At 42.7% G+C, this 18,139-nt stretch overlaps 2 protein-coding genes and 1 long non-coding RNA gene across 4 annotated transcripts in view; 2 read left to right on the forward strand and 1 right to left on the reverse strand.

Moving 5' to 3' along the window:
• The window catches only part of LOC120464435 (protein NLRC3), a 263,102-nt gene that overhangs the window by 204,575 nt on the left and 40,388 nt on the right, over positions 1 to 18,139 (forward strand). The gene's annotated exons all lie outside the window — the stretch shown is intronic.
• LOC120475522 (ribonuclease inhibitor-like) overlaps positions 1 to 18,139 on the reverse strand; it is a 457,326-nt gene that overhangs the window by 41,445 nt on the left and 397,742 nt on the right. The gene's annotated exons all lie outside the window — the stretch shown is intronic.
• On the forward strand, positions 1,353 to 5,175 carry LOC120477257 (uncharacterized). Its single transcript, XR_005622363.2, has 4 exons — positions 1,353 to 2,268; positions 2,448 to 2,721; positions 2,812 to 2,891; positions 3,538 to 5,175. It is a non-coding gene; the product is annotated as an uncharacterized LOC120477257 (long non-coding RNA).

The raw sequence follows: 18,139 nt of genomic DNA on the forward strand, positions 1-18,139 counted from the left end.
AAACTTCCGAGGAATCTGAAGCCACCGTATCAAGGACTTGGAAACGCACTAGATGAGCTTCGAGCAACACTACGCGACGTGGAGATTCTAATCATCGATGAAGTGTCCATGATTTCGAAGGACCTTTTTGCTTACATAAACTGGAGATGTCAGCAAATCAAAGGCAGCAAGAAACCCTTCGGTGGAATCTCTGTCCTCGCCGTGGGAGATTTTTATCAACTGCCACCTCTGGGTAAAGCCAAACCACTCTGCGTGTATGAAGAGGATGTCCTGGACTTTTGGAAAGATCATTTCCAAATGATTACCCTCACCGAGATCATGCGTCAGAAAGAAGACCTGGCTTTTGCCCAACTTTTAAACCGCCTACGGGTAAAGCAGAAGACAGACGATCTTTCCGAAGAAGATAGAGCTTTGTTACTCCAGGCTGTGAAGGACCCCAACGACTGCCCGTGTGATGCACTGCACGTATTTGCCACCAACAAGGAAGTTCATGGACACAATACCAAAACAATCCATGCTCTTCACACCGACATCATAACCATCGATGCCGAAGACTACAGGAAAGACCCAAGAACAGGAGGAATGAAGAGACAAAAGAAGCCCATCACCGGAAAAAAGGACGACTTGCCCGACACCATACAAATTGCGTTGGGAGTACGCATAATGGTGACTAGGAACCTGGACGTCGAAGACGGATTGGTCAACGGTTGTTTCGGGAAAATTTCTTACATTGTCAAGAAGACAAAAGACGGAATCGACACCGTGCAAATGCTAGGACTTCAGCTCGACAATCCCAACGCAGGCAGGAAGAACCGCAGAAGGGTGCAAGGTGAAGAAGACGACTTGGTTTACATCGATAGATCCGAAGAACCTCTTAGAAAAGGAGCAGTTCGTCGACAATTCCCCATCAAGCTAGCCTACGCCTGCACAGCTCACAAAGTCCAAGGCATGACAATGGAGAATGCCGTGGTGTCGCTGAAGAAGATTTTCGAGCCCGGAATGGCCTACGTTGCCCTCAGCAGAACCACCTCGCTTCGTGGATTGCACATCACAGAGTTCGATGAGAAGAAGATCTATGCTGATCCTACAGTCACAGCCTCGTTGGAAAATATGACAAGAGCAACATTCGACGGAATCATGCCACTTTTGCAGCAGGTGAGGGAAAACAACATGGACCAAACACTCACCATCATTCATCACAACACAGAAGGACTGTCCTCCCATATTGAAGACATCAGATGCCATCATGAACTGCTGCTATCGGACATTCTTTGCATGACGGAAACTCACCTAACCGGATCGGTCATCACACCCCAAGTCCAATTAGAAGGATACAACGTGTTTCTGCGTAACAGACACGTCTCCTACTCGACACACCGAGAAATCGCGCAGAAAGCTGGCGGTGGAGTCGCAATATATTGCAAAGGGCATATTTCAGCTCAGCCTAGGCAGTTTATTCAAAATGTGACCGATCTGGAGTATGTCGTCATCAAAGTAGATAGCCCGATCAAAGCGACAATCGCTGCCGTGTACAGGCCTCCACACTACTGTTTTGAAGAGTTCTCGAAGAACTTGAAGAGTCTGCTGGATTATTTGGACATCGTGGACGAACATCCCGCAATAATCTGTGGAGATTTTAATGAGGATCACCTCTGCGCTGGGAATAAAACTGTTCTGGAACTGTTTCAGTCCAAAGGATACACACAACTGATCACCACAGCAACAACTAAAAAGAACACTCTATTGGATCACATTTACGTCTCTCATCCGGATTTGTGCCTTCAGTCAGGTGTCTTGCATACCTATCATAGCTATCACAATCCCGTGTACTGTGTTTTGCGTAAATGAGATTTTTTTTTAGTGGACAGATATTGTTGTGTTTGGTGGTAGGTTAGTATGCCATACGGAACCGTTTGCCACTGAAACTGCTTAACGCACCAGTGGGGCTTTGACAGCCTTATAAAACGAACGGTTGGGCGCGTATGGTCGGGTTGTCGGGTAGTATGCCATACGGAACCGTTGCCAATGGACCTGGATACATCACATCAGCGGGGCTTTGAAAGCCTTCATCAAACGGGTTGGCGCGTATGGTCGTGTTGCGGTTAGATTGTGGTGTTAGAGATTGTGATTAGGAGATTGCGGTTAGGTCATGCCAAGGGTTTATACCACTGAGCTACGAAGAAGGAGCACCCTCAGCAGCAGCAGGACGGACGGAGGAGGAGTGTGACAGCTCCAGGGAGGACATAGACAGTCAGAGCAACAGTGGCAGTAAGTTATAAAAGACAAGGGACAGAGAGAAGTAGCAAGATGCCACTGTAATGTTTGATTTTGACCTTATAACATACATTTTAATTTCAATTGATGTTCAATCTACCCAATTTGTGCCAATCTGTGCGAGATATGCAGTCCCCTGCTATTCTATGACTGATATGTGCCCTTCTGTAAAGTTGCAGGAAGAATTGGGAGACCATAGCAGTCGTGTCTGGATATGAGTGTGCAATATACCTTCTAAAGCTAAGTGTTAAAAGATTTTATTTCAGTCTGTGTACCACTGCTTTTCATAACTGCGTTTGAATGGAAATGTTATATTTGAACCTCTAATTTTGATTTTTATGTTTTTTAGGAACCAGCCAAATGAAGTGAGATTGTCTGAGAAGATCACGTGTGCTACATCAATGACGATGACGAGCTGGATACCAGATTATGTGCCAATTTCTTTCCGTAAGCTTTTTGTTTTTTGTTGTTTTATTTCTGTTTATTAGTACGGGTGTTTTAGTGATCCCATTGTTCATTTATTCATTTCATGCCCAGAGAAGAGGTCCAAATATCTACGGCATTGAAGACAACTCCGAAGAATGAAGAAGCACACTGAGGTCAATACTACTGATAAGGTGTAGTGTTTCAGTGCATTTTGTTATACAATGGTTTCAGGGTTTTTCCTGGGTCAAAAAGTGTCTTTGTTGGTGGCCAACAGACACTGTTGTCCTATCTTGCTCTCTTATTAAAAAAAAGATTTTACCACTGGATTTCATAATTTTGTTATATAATCATATTGCTATTAAAAAGTTAAACTAAAAATAATTGCATCAAAAGGTTTCTTTTAACCAATAGTCTTAATTTTCTAGCATATTACCTAACAATTGAATAAAATTAACAGCTAGCTAACAACAATGTGCTTTATGATTTTAAACATTGCAGTATGAACTTTTTGACAATATTATTTATTTTAAAACAGCTGTTCAATGTTTATTCATGTTAGTTCACTGCATTTACTAATGTCAACACTTACAACTTTTGATTTGAACAATGTACCATATTAGTAAATGTAAAAATCACTAACAAAGATTAATAAATGCTAAAATAGTTAAAAATGCAGGAAAAAACATGGGTTTTGTTCAAAGATGTATGATTTGGTGTAAAAAATAAAGGCTTACATCTGACCCATCAACTATGCTGCTCATTAAGTCTTGGAGAATCTGAACAATTCAAATAAATTTACTAACATTATCATATATGTTTTACCTCCTCTGCCCTCAGGATATCCAGGGAGACAGATGCGTGCCATTCAGCATAGAAACATCAGAGACAGTTCACCTGAGCGCAGAGGGAAACCAGCTTCTCCTGAGCAAACCTGACAAACGTTCTGCGGGTGGAACTCCAAAGTTGAAACCAAATGCCTTTTTAAAGGCAACAACGGCTCTTCTCAGAGCTACCCACTCATTCAAAAACAAGAGCATTTTTACAAGTTTACTGATATTTCTGATAAGGTCTTGTATTCAGTGCATTTTATCATACAGTGGTTTGTTTAAAAGTTTAGATTGTTTAAAAGTGTATGATCTCAGAGGTGAGAAAAATTGTCTCTTGCGAGATACAAACTTTATGCTCCATACGTCTTGGAGAATCAGAAAATTAACTATTATTATAATATTTGTTTTACCTCCTCTACCTCAGGATATCCAGCCTGTTTGCAGGGCCAGTTCCAGTGGCTAGATGGCGGGAGATGCTCCATTACACCACATTGCATATCAACATTGGATGCACAATTAATTCATTTTAATATATTCATTAATTATTTTACTATCATATTAAATAATTGCTTACACACTCTATATATATATTAATATATCATATATTTGCTTAAATAAAGTTATTATAATGTGTACGCCGAGCCAGAGGAGAATGGGCCCCCCCCTGACGAGTCTGGTTTCTCTCAAGGTTTTTTTTAATCTCCCTTAAGGAGGTTTTTTTCCTTGCCACTGTCGCCACTGGCTTGCTCAATGGGGGTGTTGTGCCAGGTCCCTACCGACCAGGGTTTCCAAAACAATGGTTTGCAAATTGATGGGTATGTTATTATTATTTAAATGTAAATGTTTACATAAAAATGTAAATTAAATTAATTTGAAATCAAAATTAAATCATGTTATAGCTTAGCACTTAAAGCTGTGAGCCCTGTGAAGCCGTTGTATATAGTGATTTCAGAACAGCTAACAGCGTTGTTCAAATATTCTGAGATCAGTGTAAATCATGACTTCACTGGAGTTATGAGATCATTCCTTTTTATAAATGCACGCAGCAATACACCAAATCATCGATAGTAAAACAGTTTTATATTTAAAAGGTACTTTAGTGAGTAGAAATTTTTACCAGTATTCTGTTAAAATTAAAGTTTAGGGTTAGAAATGAGACAAGTGAAGAATTTAAAACAAAGAATTTTGAAAGTGAAGGATTTACAACATTATGTAAAATAAGTTATCAGATAAGCTACTTTATCAAATATTAATTGTATTATTTGCCACAGAATGCATTTCTGTTTTTATTTTTATAATCTTAAAGATGATGCTGTAAAACTAATTTTAATATGAAGTAGATCTAACAACTATAATCTAATAACATCACAATAGGATCTAATCATTGGCTGGGTGGGATTTGGCACAACAGGCGTTTTTATAAATCTTGAATAAACATTTTGTTGAATTGGTTAATCCAGCATTTTTGTCTTTATTGAATTTTACACGTTAAGAGTATTTTCTTGTGAACTTCAGAGAAGATCCAGGTATGATGGTAAGAGGGTCATTTAAAAGCTTACATTTAAAATGTCTTTATATTACAAATCAGTACCGCAACAATTAGGTATCAACAATCAATCAAAAGTTGTTTTAAAAGAATGACAACATACATTAGCCTCATAGCATAATTGCCTAAATCATGTTTATTTGAAATATGTTCAAGGCAATTAGGCTATGAGGCTAATGTATGTGTGTGTGTGTATATATATATATATATATATATATATAAAGCAGGTAGGTCTGCTCCAGCTTATGTTTCTTCACCGAAATTGCATAATTGGAGATATATCAATACATTTATACAGAATCATTATTTCTTTTGGTATTCCAATAAATCGTGACCTGATCAGCATTGTTAGCTTCGAGAGATCGCTGTTATGAGATGGTGTGGTATGGTATTGTCATAGTTCTCTAATTTCTTAATTATTAACTGTAAAATACTTTATTTTTGTATTTCAATTAAAAATCTTAATGAAATTGGAAAACAATTAAAATTTAAAAATTTATTATTTTGAAAAATTTTATTGTCCATTCACAGATGGTACTTTAAGATAGTAGGAGGGTCATTTAAACGTTTAAAATAAAACATATTACCATATAATCAGAAATCAGTTCACAAGCAAAGCATAGATGTGCGTTTCATTGATTTCTGTGAACTGCAATTGGGTGGCCTGTAGAATGCGCAACAGCCAATCAAACATGCAGCACTCATAATAAATACTGGCGGTGATCGCATTTCCCGCACTCTTTTGAGATGACACCACCACGCGTTTGGATCGTTGGTAGCTCTATCATTCGTAGGTTGCATGCTTACATATGTGAGCAGCTCCTCGATGAGAACCTTGATCTCCACTGTGAGATTTCTTGGGATGGCAGGGGAGGCAGACTCTGGGAGCAGCTGATTCCAGCTCTGCGTTCTCTTTGGGACAGAGCACCGGCTCCGGACATCCTGATTATTCACCTGGGTGGGAACAGTTTGTGTCGCAGTGGCCGTGATCGTCTGAGTTTCCTTCGGGAAATTAAGCGTGACCTGGCCACATGCTTCACGATGTTTCCCAGTACCAGGCTGGTCTTTTCTCACATTCTGCCTCGTCTGAATTGGAGAGGTCAGAGAGGTAGAACTGGTTACGGTGTGGAAAAGAGCCGGCGGTGGATAAACTCGAAGGTGGCTGGCTTTTTGGCGGGGAGACAGATGCGCTGCATTCGCCACAGAAACATCTGCCTCTCACACCTGTGCAGAGATGGAGTACACCTGAGCCGAGAGGGGAACCAGCTTCTTTTGGGCAACCTCAGAGAAGCTCTACGTGTCGAACTCCAAAGCTGATGCCATGTCCTTGTCTGCCTCCTCTGCCATCACAGACAACAACGGCTCTTTTAAGAGCCACCCAATCAATCAAATAAAGAGCATTTTTACAAATGTGTTAAATTATTTGTATTTCACATTAATTGAGGTCAGGTGTTATAAAATAAAAAAAAATCGATGACACACAAATCTAAGAAGCGCCGTAAAAAAATAAAACAATTTTAAGCGCGAAACAACTCGCTTGCTGTTATCTGATCCACAAAAACATGCACTCTTACGCAACAGCTATAGTGGCGTAGATCGTAGAGTATATAGTTCGCGATTGAGCTCTTGATGCATGCACTCAGACCTGAGTTCGAATCTGTCTTTTGCGAACATATGAGATGTAAAACGTATAAACTAACATGAAGGTCTCTAACGATACAGGAATAAGTGTACTTTTGATTATTTTATTTTTTTAAAACATTAAAACGCGGGAGGACTTGCGCTGGTTTCAGTGCTGCAGGCATTTTTGGATCCGTTCAACTTTTAAAAATGACATACACATTGTTTCTTACAAATAGTTTTGTTTGCAAAAATATCACAGACAATGATAGGAAATGTTATGCAGAGACAGAGACGATTAAAATACTGCGGATCTATTTGTTCATGTCAAAATTCTATGTAGGCCTACTAAAAAAATAGGCTAAACTACATCTCATTAAAACAAGTGATAGGAAATCGTATGACTTTATAATAAATAAAAATGGAACTTTAAATCTAGCAATGCTATAGTGTTCACTCAGAACAATATAACAACCGTTTAGAGCCACGTATATTGCAACATATAGAAGCCATATCCACAATATCTTACAGACATGATTGTTGGCTCAGTTTGTGAGATTATACCCTTGGATCATTTTTATTTTTAATATTTATTTTATTTATTTATTTATTTTTGGCGGCCACTATTTGAATGGTGATAGATGACTGACTCGTGACAGGACGCTTAAAACTGAGACAGAGCGCGCGCACACTATCAAACTACCTCCCTCCATGGCGCATATTAATAAAAAAATCAATCATTAATGTGTAGCCGCCCTTTCTCAAAAACCATTTCCCTTTTCTGACAAAACGTAGCTATAGGAATAGATGCTTTATTTGATGACATTGTGTGTATTTTCACAAACGTGCGATAGCCATATCATCGCAAAGGATTTTAGAAGTTGACCGACATTTTTTTTACACGAGTTAACGTTAGCAAAAGAACTAGAACCCCGCCTCACCCAGATCGGATACCGGACCTAATTGAAACACTAATGCATGAGTATCTCAAGCAGGTCCGGTACCAGAACTGGGTGAGGCGGGGCTTTAGTTCTTTGCAGTCTAGGTAGAATAAAACGTGCTCCCTACTGAATCTCAAAGGGAAAAGCACTAGCTGCGTTTTTCTCAAGCGTGATGAGTGACACCTTTGAACACGAATCCCAGGAAGTGCCTTTCAGATCCACCGTCTTCTGGAGCGTTTGCTTGCACTAAGTGCCTGGCTTTTAAGTAAAAAGACACCCTTCACGTTACAGCTGAAGTGGCGTAGGTCGTAGAGCGCGAAGCGTAGGAATGAGCAGATGCGCTCGACGCGAGTTTGAATCCAGCCGAACTCTCTTCCTTTTTCCAACACATGAGATGTAAAATGTATAACCTGACATTAAGGTCTCTAGCGTTATATTTTGCCAAAGAATTAAAATCGAAACCATGATATGGCTTTGTGTCTTTCTAAAACAACACAAGACTTTTAGAATAGGCATCCTGTTTGTTTGTTTTTTGGCATCCAAAAACTATAAAAACTCCATATAACAACTCCACAGTAATTATTTGTTAAAAAATACATGCCGACATCACAGACCCCTGATTGAGGCGTCAAATTGTGTGGATTATTGAGGAGAGGTGTGCTGTGACTTTTCGTAGCGATCGGGGGTACGGTGTTCACCCCAGGGGCAAATCATTGGGTAAAAAAGTCCCATAGACTTAACATTGGCACAAAATTGGTGAGATCATATCTTTTGACCAGAAGGTCATAGAGACTTGGGGTTGGGCTCTTTTTACTCGACCTATCATGCAGCCAACAAGTAGTGACATAATTTCTTCATATTTACGCCCTAGCAACCACTTAGGGCAGCCTAGCAACCGTAAAACAACATATTCAAGCCATATCTCAGCTCCAAAAAATAGAAGAAACATGGATTTTGACTTTTTTGACTTAGGCTGTCAACTAGTCTTTAAATATTAACTCATAAACTGTATAATCACACCATAGCAACCATGTAGGGTACCCTAGTAACCACACAAACACACGAATAAGCCATATCTCAGCCCCAGAACATCGTACACACATGATTGTTGGCTCGTATGCAATTCTGTAACACACCCTAGCAACCGGGTGGTGAGTTTTGCCACTGCAAGCACCACTTCACATTTTCCTCTGGAAATGTACATTCTAGTTAGTGGTGCTTGCTGAAAGCAAGGCAACACTATTACTATTGTGTTTTTTGAGCCGGCCCAAAAGTTTGGCGCGCTACTCCTCCCGCAGTTTTTGTCACACACCCATGAATGAGGTCTCAAAACGTGCGGAATATTCGGGAATGGTGTGCTATGACTTTTCTAAGCGATTGGGGGTACGATGTTCGCCCGAAGGGCGAACAAATTTCCCAAAAATCCCATAGACTTAACATTGCGACAAACTTTGACGACTCATAGCTCCGAGCGAGGATTTCACAGAAGCCTGCGATTTACCACATTTGAAGAGGCTGACAGGCTCTGTAAGAACATACCTCACAATGGGGTAAAAGTTGCACCCCTGGGGGGCAGGAGCTGCCCAAATTTTCCCCCATTGACCCCCATGTTATTTATTATTCTTCTTCTTATTATTCTGGCCACTTTTTGGTTCGCTACTCCTCCCGCAGATTTTGTCACAGACCCATGGGTGAGGTGTCAAATCGACCGGCTCATTTAGGAGAGGTGTGCTATGACTTTTCTAAGAGATCGGGGGTACGATGTTCGCCCCAGGGGCGAAAAACGGCCAAAAAAAATCCCATAGACTTAACATGGCGAAAAAATTTGACGAGTCATAGCTCTGAGCGAGAATTTCGCAGAAACTTGCAATTTACCACATTTGAAGAGGCTGACAGGCTCTTTAAGAAAATACCTCACAATGGGGTAAAGGTTGCACCCCTGGGGGGCAGGAGCTCCCCGAATATTTTTCCCATTGAAATTTTCTAGTATAGCATTTTACTATTCCAGGAAAAAGTTTGGAGCACTCCTACGTCCACATTTTTTGTCACAGACCCATGAATGAGGCATCAAATCGTGCGGCCTATTGAGGAGAAGTGTCAAATGAATTTTATAAGAGATCAGGGGTACGGTGCTCGCCCCAGGGGCGAACAAATTTCCAAAAAATCCCATAGACTTAACATTGAGACAAACTTTGACGACTCATAGCTCCGAACAACGATTTCGGAAAAACGTGTGATTTGCCACATTTGAAGAGGCTGGCAGGCTCTGTAAGAATATACCTCACAATGGGGTAAAAGTTGCACCCCTGGGGGGCAGGACCTGCCCAAACTTTTCCCCATTGACTTACAATGGTGATGGACGTCCCATCAAATGCATGTGTTTTTCCTACTATGGTAAATTGCATAGGGATTTTGTATTGAACATAGCTCTGGATCACAGTGTCATAGAGAGAAGGGGGCGGGCTCATTTTACTCAGACGACCAATCAGTCTCTCAGGATCATTGTGAAGCTATTAAGCCACGCCCTAGCAACCATTTAGAGCACCTTAGCAACAACTCCCATAGACTTCCATTAAAAAAGATCAAAGGGATATCTCAGGATATAAGTGTCATAGAAACATGAGGGTGGGCTCGTTTGACTTGGGCCAGCAAACAGCCAATCCTGAATCACCTCAACACTTACTGGCAACGCCCTAGCAACCATTGTAGAGCACCTTAGCAACCAAAATCCAAAGAGGGATATCTTCCATTCTGAATGTCATAGAGGTATGGGAGTTGGTTTATATCATTCATACTGACAAGCAGCCTGTGGAGTTTCATGATTGGCAGCTGCCAAGCCACTCCTTAGCAACCAAACAGAGTACCCTAGCAACCATTTTGCACGACCTATATCTCTGCATCAAAACATCGTATAGAGATGGGGGTTGGTTTATACATTCACATTGACTTTGGAGCTTCATGATTGGCAGCTGCCAAGCCAGTCCCTAGCAACCAAACAGAGTACCCTAGCAACCATTTTGTAAGACCTACATCTCTGCATCAAGACATCGTATAGAGATGGGAGTTGGCTCTTTTTTCTCATGCTAGCAAACATGACTTGCTACATGCTACACATGCTAGCAGAGAATAGCTACATGCTAATATTGATTAGCTAAGTGCTAAATCATGCCATGAATGTTATAAAAACTCTATAGTAACCATATGTGAACACTACCAACCACCTAGTAACACCATAGCAACCACCCAGAATACCATAGCAACCACCTAGCAACACCCTAGCAACCACCAAGAATACCCTAGCAACCACCTAGCAACACCCTAGCAACCACACAGAACACCCTAGCAACCGCCTAGCAACACCCTAGCAACCAACCAGAACACCTAGCAACACCCTAGCAACCACCCAGAACACCCTAGCAACCACCTACCAATACCCTAGCAACCATCTATAACACCCTAGCAACCACCCAGAACACCCTAGCAACCGCCTAGCAACACCCTGGCAACCATACAGAACACCCTAGCAACCACATAGCAACACCCTAGCAACCACCCAGAACACCCTAGCAACCACCTAGCAACACCCTGGAAACCATCTATAACACCCTAGCAACCACCTAAAACACCTTAGCAACCACCTAGCAACACCCTAGCAACCACTCAGAACACCCTAGCAACCACCTAGCAACACCATAGCAACCACCCAGAACACCCTAGCAACCGCCTAGCAACACCCTAGCAACCACACAGAACACCCTAGCAACCACCTAGCAACACCCTAGCAACCACCCAGAACACCCTAGCAACCACCCATAACACCATAGCAACCGAGCGAGCTTTTTGCCACTGCAAGCACCACTTCACATTTTCCTCTGGAAATGTACATTCTAGTTAGTGGTGCTTGCTGAAAGCAAGGCAACACTATTACTATTGTGTTTTTTGAGCCGGCCCAAAAGTTTGGCACGCTACTCCTCCCGCAGTTTTTGTCACACACCCATGAATGAGGTCTCAAAACGTGCGGAATATTCGGGAATGGTGTGCTATGACTTTTCTAAGCGATCGGGGGTACGATGTTCGCCCGAAGGGCGAACAAATTTCCCAAAAATCCCATAGACTTAACATTGCGACAAACTTTGACGACTCATAGCTCCGAGCGAGAATTTCACAGAAGCCTGCGATTTACCACATTTGAAGAGGCTGACAGGCTCTGTAAGAACATACCTCACAATGGGGTAAAAGTTGCACCCCTGGGGGGCAGGAGCTGCCCAAATATTCCCCCATTGACCCCCATGTTATTTATTATTAGTGGTGCTTGCTGAAAGCAAGGCAACACTATTACTATTGTGTTTTCTGAGCCGGCCAAAAAGTTTGGCGCGCTACTCCTCCCGCAGTTTTTGTCACACACCCATGAATGAGGTCTCAAATCGTGCGGAATATTCGGGAATGGTGTGCTATGACTTTTCTAAGCGATCGGGGGTACGATGTTCGCCCAAAGGGCGAACAAATTTCCCAAAAATCCCATAGACTTAACATTACGACAAACTTTGACGACTCATAGCTCCGAGCGAGGATTTCACAGAAGCCTGCGATTTACCACGTTTGAAGAGGCTGACAGGCTCTGTAAGAACATACCTCACAATGGGGTAAAAGTTGCACCCCTGGGGGGCAGGAGCTGCCCAAATTTTCCCCATTGACCCCCATGTTATTAGTGGTGCTTGCTGAAAGCAAGGCAACACTATTACTATTGTGTTTTTTGAGTCGGCCAAAAAGTTTGGCGCGCTACTCCTCCCGCAGTTTTTGTCACACACCCATGAATGAGGTCTCAAATCGTGCGGAATATTCGGGAATGGTGTGCTATGACGTTTCTAAGCGATCGGGGGTACGATGTTCGCCCCTAAGGGCGAACAAATTTTCCAAAAATCCCATAGACTTAACATTGCGACAAACTTTGACGACTCATAGCTCCGAGCGAGGATTTCACAGAAGCCTGTGATTTACCACATTTGAAGAGGCTGACAGGCTCTGTAAGAACATACCTCACAATGGGGTAAAAGTTGCACCCCTGGGGGGCAGGAGCTGCCCAAATTTTCCCCCATTGACCCCAATGTTATTTAAAATTTCTAGTATAGCATTATACTATTCCAGGAAAAAGTTTGGCGCACTCCTACGTCCACAGTTTTTGTCACAGACCCATGAATGAGGCATCAAATCGTGCGGCCTATTGAAGAGAAGTGTCCTATCACTTTTATCAGAGATCGGGGGTACGGTGTTCGACCCAGGGGCGAACAAATTTCCAAAAAATCCCATAGACTTAACATTGAGACAAACTTTGACGACTCATAGCTCCGAACAACGATTTCGGAAAAACGTGTGATTTGCCACATTTGAAGAGGCTGGCAGCCTCTGTAAGAACATACCTCACAATGGGGTAAAAGTTGCACCCCTGGGGGGCAGGAGCTACCCAAAATTTTCCCCATTGACTTACTATGGTGAAGGATGTCCCATCAAATGCATGTGTTTTTCCTACTATGGTAAATTGCATAGGGATTTTGTATTGAACATAGCTCTGGATCATAGTGTCATAGAGACAAGGGGGCGGGCTCATTTTACTCAGACGACCAATCAGTCTCTCAGGATCATTGTGAAGCTATCAAGCCACGCCCTAGCAACCATATAGAGCACCTTAGCAACAACTCCCATAGACTTCCATTGAAAGAGATCAAAGGGATATCTCCGGATAGAAGTGTCATAGAAACACAAGGGTGGTCTCGTTTGACTCGGGGTAGCAAACAGCCAATCATGAATCACCTCAACAATTTCTGGACACACCCTAGCAACCATTATCGAGCACCTTAGCAACCAAATTTTAAAGAGGGATATCTTCCATTCTGAATGTCATACAGGCTTGGGAGTTGTATTATATCAATTATACTGACAAGCAGCCTTTGGAGATTCATGATTGGCAGCTGCCAAGCCACTCCCTAGCAACCAAAAAGAGTACCCTAGCAACCATTTTGCAAGGCCTACATCTCTTTATCAGAACATCGTATAGAGATGGGGGTTGGTTTATACATTCACATTGACTTTGGAGCTTCATGATTGGAAGCTGCCAAGCCACTCCCTAGCAACCAAACAGAGTACCCTAGCAACCATTTTGTAACAGCTATATCTCAGCATCAGAACATTGTATCACGATGGGGGTTGGGTCTTTTGACTCATGCTAGCACATAGAACTTTCAAAATGCTAAACATGCTAGCTGTGAATAGCTACATGCTAATATTGATTAGCTAAGTGCTAAATCATGCCATGAACAATATAAAAACTCTATAATAACCATATGTGAACACTACCAACCACCTAGTAATACCATAGCAACTACCTAGAATACCCTAGCAACAACCTAACAACACCATAGCAACCACCCAGAACACCCTAGCAACCGCATAGCAACACCCTAGCAACCACCTAGAAACTATCCAGAACACCTTAGCAACACCCTAGCAACCACCTAGCAACACCCTAGCAACCACCCAGAACACCCTAGCAACCACCTTGCAATACCCTAGCAACCACCTAGCAACACCCTAGCAACCACCCAGAACACCCTAGCAACCGCCTAGCAACACCCTAGCAACCACCTAGCAACACCTTAGCAACCACCGAGCAACACCCTAGCAACTGCCTAGCAACCTTCCAGAACACCTTAGAAACACCCTAGCAACCACCTAGCAACCATCCAGAACACCCTAACAACCGCCTACTAACAACCTAGCAACACCCTAGCAACCACCCAGAACACCCTAGCAACCACCTAGCAACACCTTAGCAACTACCCAGAACACATTGGCAACCACCCATAATACCCTAGCAACTGCATAGCAACCACCCAGAATACCCTGACAACCAACTAGCAACCACCCAGAACACCCTAGCAACCGGGTGGTGAGTTTTGCCACTGCAAGCACCACTTCACATTTTCGTCTGGAAATGTACGTTCTAGTTATTATTATTCTTCCACACAAAATTTCTGCACGCTACTCCTCCCGCAGTTTTTATCACAGACCCATGGGTGAGGCGTCAAATCGACCGGCTTATTTAGGAGAGGTGTGCTATGACTTTTATAAGCGATCGGGGGTACGATGTTCACCCCAGGGGCGAAAAACCGGCCAAAAAATCCCATAGACTTAACATTACGACAAATTTTGGCGACTCATAGCTCTGAGCGAGGATTTCGCAGAAACCTGCGATTTACCACATTTGAAGAGGCTGACAGGCTCTTCAAGAAAATACCTCACAATGGGGTAAAAGTTGCACCCCTGGGGGGCAGGAGCTCCCCAAAAATTTTTCCCATTGAAATTTTCTAGTATAGCATTTAACTATTCCAGGAAAAAGTTTGGCGCACTCCTACGTCCACATTTTTTGTCACAGACACTTAAATGAGGCATCAAATCGTGCGGCCTATTGAGGAGAAGTGTCGTATGAATTTTATAAGAGATCAGGGGTACGGTGTTCGCCCCAGGGGCGAACAAATTTCAAAAAAATCCCATAGACTTAACATTGAGACAAACTTTGACGACTCGTAGCTCCGAACGAGGATTTCGGACAAATTTGTGATTTGCCACATTTGAAGAGGCTGGCAGGCTCTTTAAGAACATACCTCACAATGGGGTACAAGTTGCACCCCTGGGGGGCAGGAGCTGCCCAAAGTTTTCCCCATTGACTTACTATGGTGAAGGACGTCCCATCAAATGCATGTGTTTTTCCTACTATGGTAAATTGCATAGGGATTTTGTATTGAACATAGCTCTGGATCACAGTGTCATAGAGACAAGGGGGCGGGCTCATTTTACTCAGACGACCAATCAGTCTCTCAGGATCATTGTGAAGCTATTAAGCCACGCCCCAGCAACCATTTAGAGCACCTTAGCAACAACTCCCATAGACTTCCATTGAAAGAGATCAAATGGATATCTCAGGATATAAGTGTCATAGAAACATGAGGGTGGGCTCGTTTGACTTGGGCCAGCAAACAGCCAATCATGAATCATCTCAAAAATTTCTGGCCATGCCCTAGCAACCATTATCGAGCACCTTAGCAACCAAAATCCAAAGAGGGATATCTTCCATTCTGAATGTCATAGAGGCATGGGAGTTGGTTTATATCATTCATACTGACAAGCAGCCTTTGGAGTTTCATGATTGGCAGCTACCAAGCCACTCCCTAGCAACCAAACAGAGTAACCTAGCAACCATTTTGTAAGACCTACATCTCTGCAACAAAACATCGTATAGAGATGGGGGTTTGCCTTCTGTCAACTAGTGTTTAAATATAATCTCATACACTGTATAATCACACCATAGCAACCATATAGAGTACCCTAGTAACCACCTGAACACATGAATAAGCCATTTCTCCGCTGAATAAGCCATTTCTCATCACACAAACATTGTACAGACATGTTTGGTGTCTCGTATGCAATCATGTACCACACTCTAGCAACCGGGTGGTGAGTTTTGCCACTGCAAGCACCACTTCACATTTTCCTCTGGAAATGTACATTCTAGTGTTGTGAATACTATTCTCCAAGACAAAACTTTGGCACGCTACTCCTCCCGCATTTTTTGTCACAGACACATGAATGAGGTGTCAAATCGACCAGCTCGTTTAGGAGAGGTGTGCTATGACTTTTCTAAGAGATCGGGCGTACGATGCTTGTCTAGCGGGCGATAAATAGGCCGAAAAATCTCCCATAGACTTAACATTGGCACCAAATTTGTGAGATCATATCTTTTGAATAGAAGGTCATAGACACTTGGGGTTGGGCTCATTTGACTCGGCCTATCATACAGCCAACAAGTAGTGACTGTCAAGTTCTGTTTGTTTTTTAATTGATTACAGCTCAGCCCAAACTTGAAAACTGCTTTTCTCACTGAAGAACGCAAAGGACAACTCAATCTGTTCACTTCTTGATTCTTTATTTTCTTTGAGATGGTTTGATAGACCAGTGATGGAATAATATGGTATAGTTTCTTGAAGGTGATTTGATAGATCAGTGATGGAACAGTAGATATAGGTTGAAAACCAGTTGCGTCTTTAAATGATCAGGAGCTGTAATCATAATATCCTTTTCCAGGAATAAATGAGAGAACAAATTGAACTCTCCACAAACATTTCAATGCCATGCTCTCTCTGTGGGTGCGCAGGCAAATATAGTCCCAAAAGCTACTTCCCCAAAGGTTGGTTCCACCAACTTTTGTTGCATGGATGCCCCCTGCAGTTTGGGAGTGCTTTGAGTGTCCTGGGTGAATCTTGGCTTGGAATGCTCAATACAACTAAAGCAAAGTAACCATGAATTGACACAACACCTCCCACTTGACCTCCTGGTTCTTCAACCCAAGGAGGTCACACCAGAACTGTGATGTGTCGGGTCTAGTTACTCCATTTTGGATCCTGCTGCTACTGCTGCTCTTCAACTGGAAGTATGACAACTATCCGTCTGACATCTCTGTGAAGAACGGTTGCAGGTATCTTGGTTGAGTATTCTTGTGTCTTTTTAGCGGGTTTCACAGTTGCGACTGGGTAGCTGGGGAAGGATCGGAGATATACATCCCTCACAATTCCCTTCCTGTCAGTGTTGACGTCAATGACCCTGGCAAGCCTGAACTGACCTCTCAAGGCATTCTGGTCAGCCAACCAGACGACATCTCCAACTGCCACATTCCTGTGAATGGTGTGCCACTTGGTTCGGACAAACAGGTTTGGTCCAGCTAACTGGCTCCATTTCCTCCAGAATCGGTCAACTTCTGTTTGGATGATTCGCAATCTTCTGTAAGGATAGTTTTTAAAATCAAAGGTCCCTGGATCTCCTCTGGGTCCAGTTCTTCCAAGCAGAAGCGAATTTGGGCTAATGTATTCTACACAGTCCTCCCGGCTCTGAGTCCTGGCATCAATAGGTCGTTCATTTGCTAGGTTGGAAGCCATATAAAGGAAAGTTTGAAACTCACCCCATGTGAAGACTCCATCACCCCCCAGATTGTGCAAAGCTCGCTTTATAATCCGGACAGCAGCCTCAGCAGCCCCGTTTCTGTGAGGCGAGTCTGCTGGATTGATCTTCCAGCTCCATTCTGTGCCATGCTTGGAGACTTCATCTTCAAGCTTTGATTTCTCCAGTCGGTTCAGAAACATGTAGAGCTCTTTGAGGGCAGGTCTGGCTCCGACGAAGTTCTTCCCAGGATCCGACCACAATTTCCTTGGATGTCCTCTCAGTGCTGTAAATCTTTGGTAGGCTAGAAGAAAGCCTTCAGCTGACTGGTCACTAACAAGGTCGGTGTGCATAGCTCTGGACGCCATACAACAGAAGACGATTCCCCACACTTTGAGTTTCACTTTCTTTCTCACCTCATCCTTCACTTCGTAAGGTCCAAATAAGTCCATTGTCGTGTACTCAAATGGATTGGCTGGTGTTATTCGCTCTGATGGAAGGTCACTCATGATCTGTTGGCA

Source organism: Pimephales promelas, chromosome 2 (assembly GCF_988280905.1).
Source record: "Pimephales promelas chromosome 2, fPimPro1.hap1.1, whole genome shotgun sequence".
Classification (NCBI taxonomy): domain Eukaryota; kingdom Metazoa; phylum Chordata; class Actinopteri; order Cypriniformes; family Leuciscidae; genus Pimephales; species Pimephales promelas.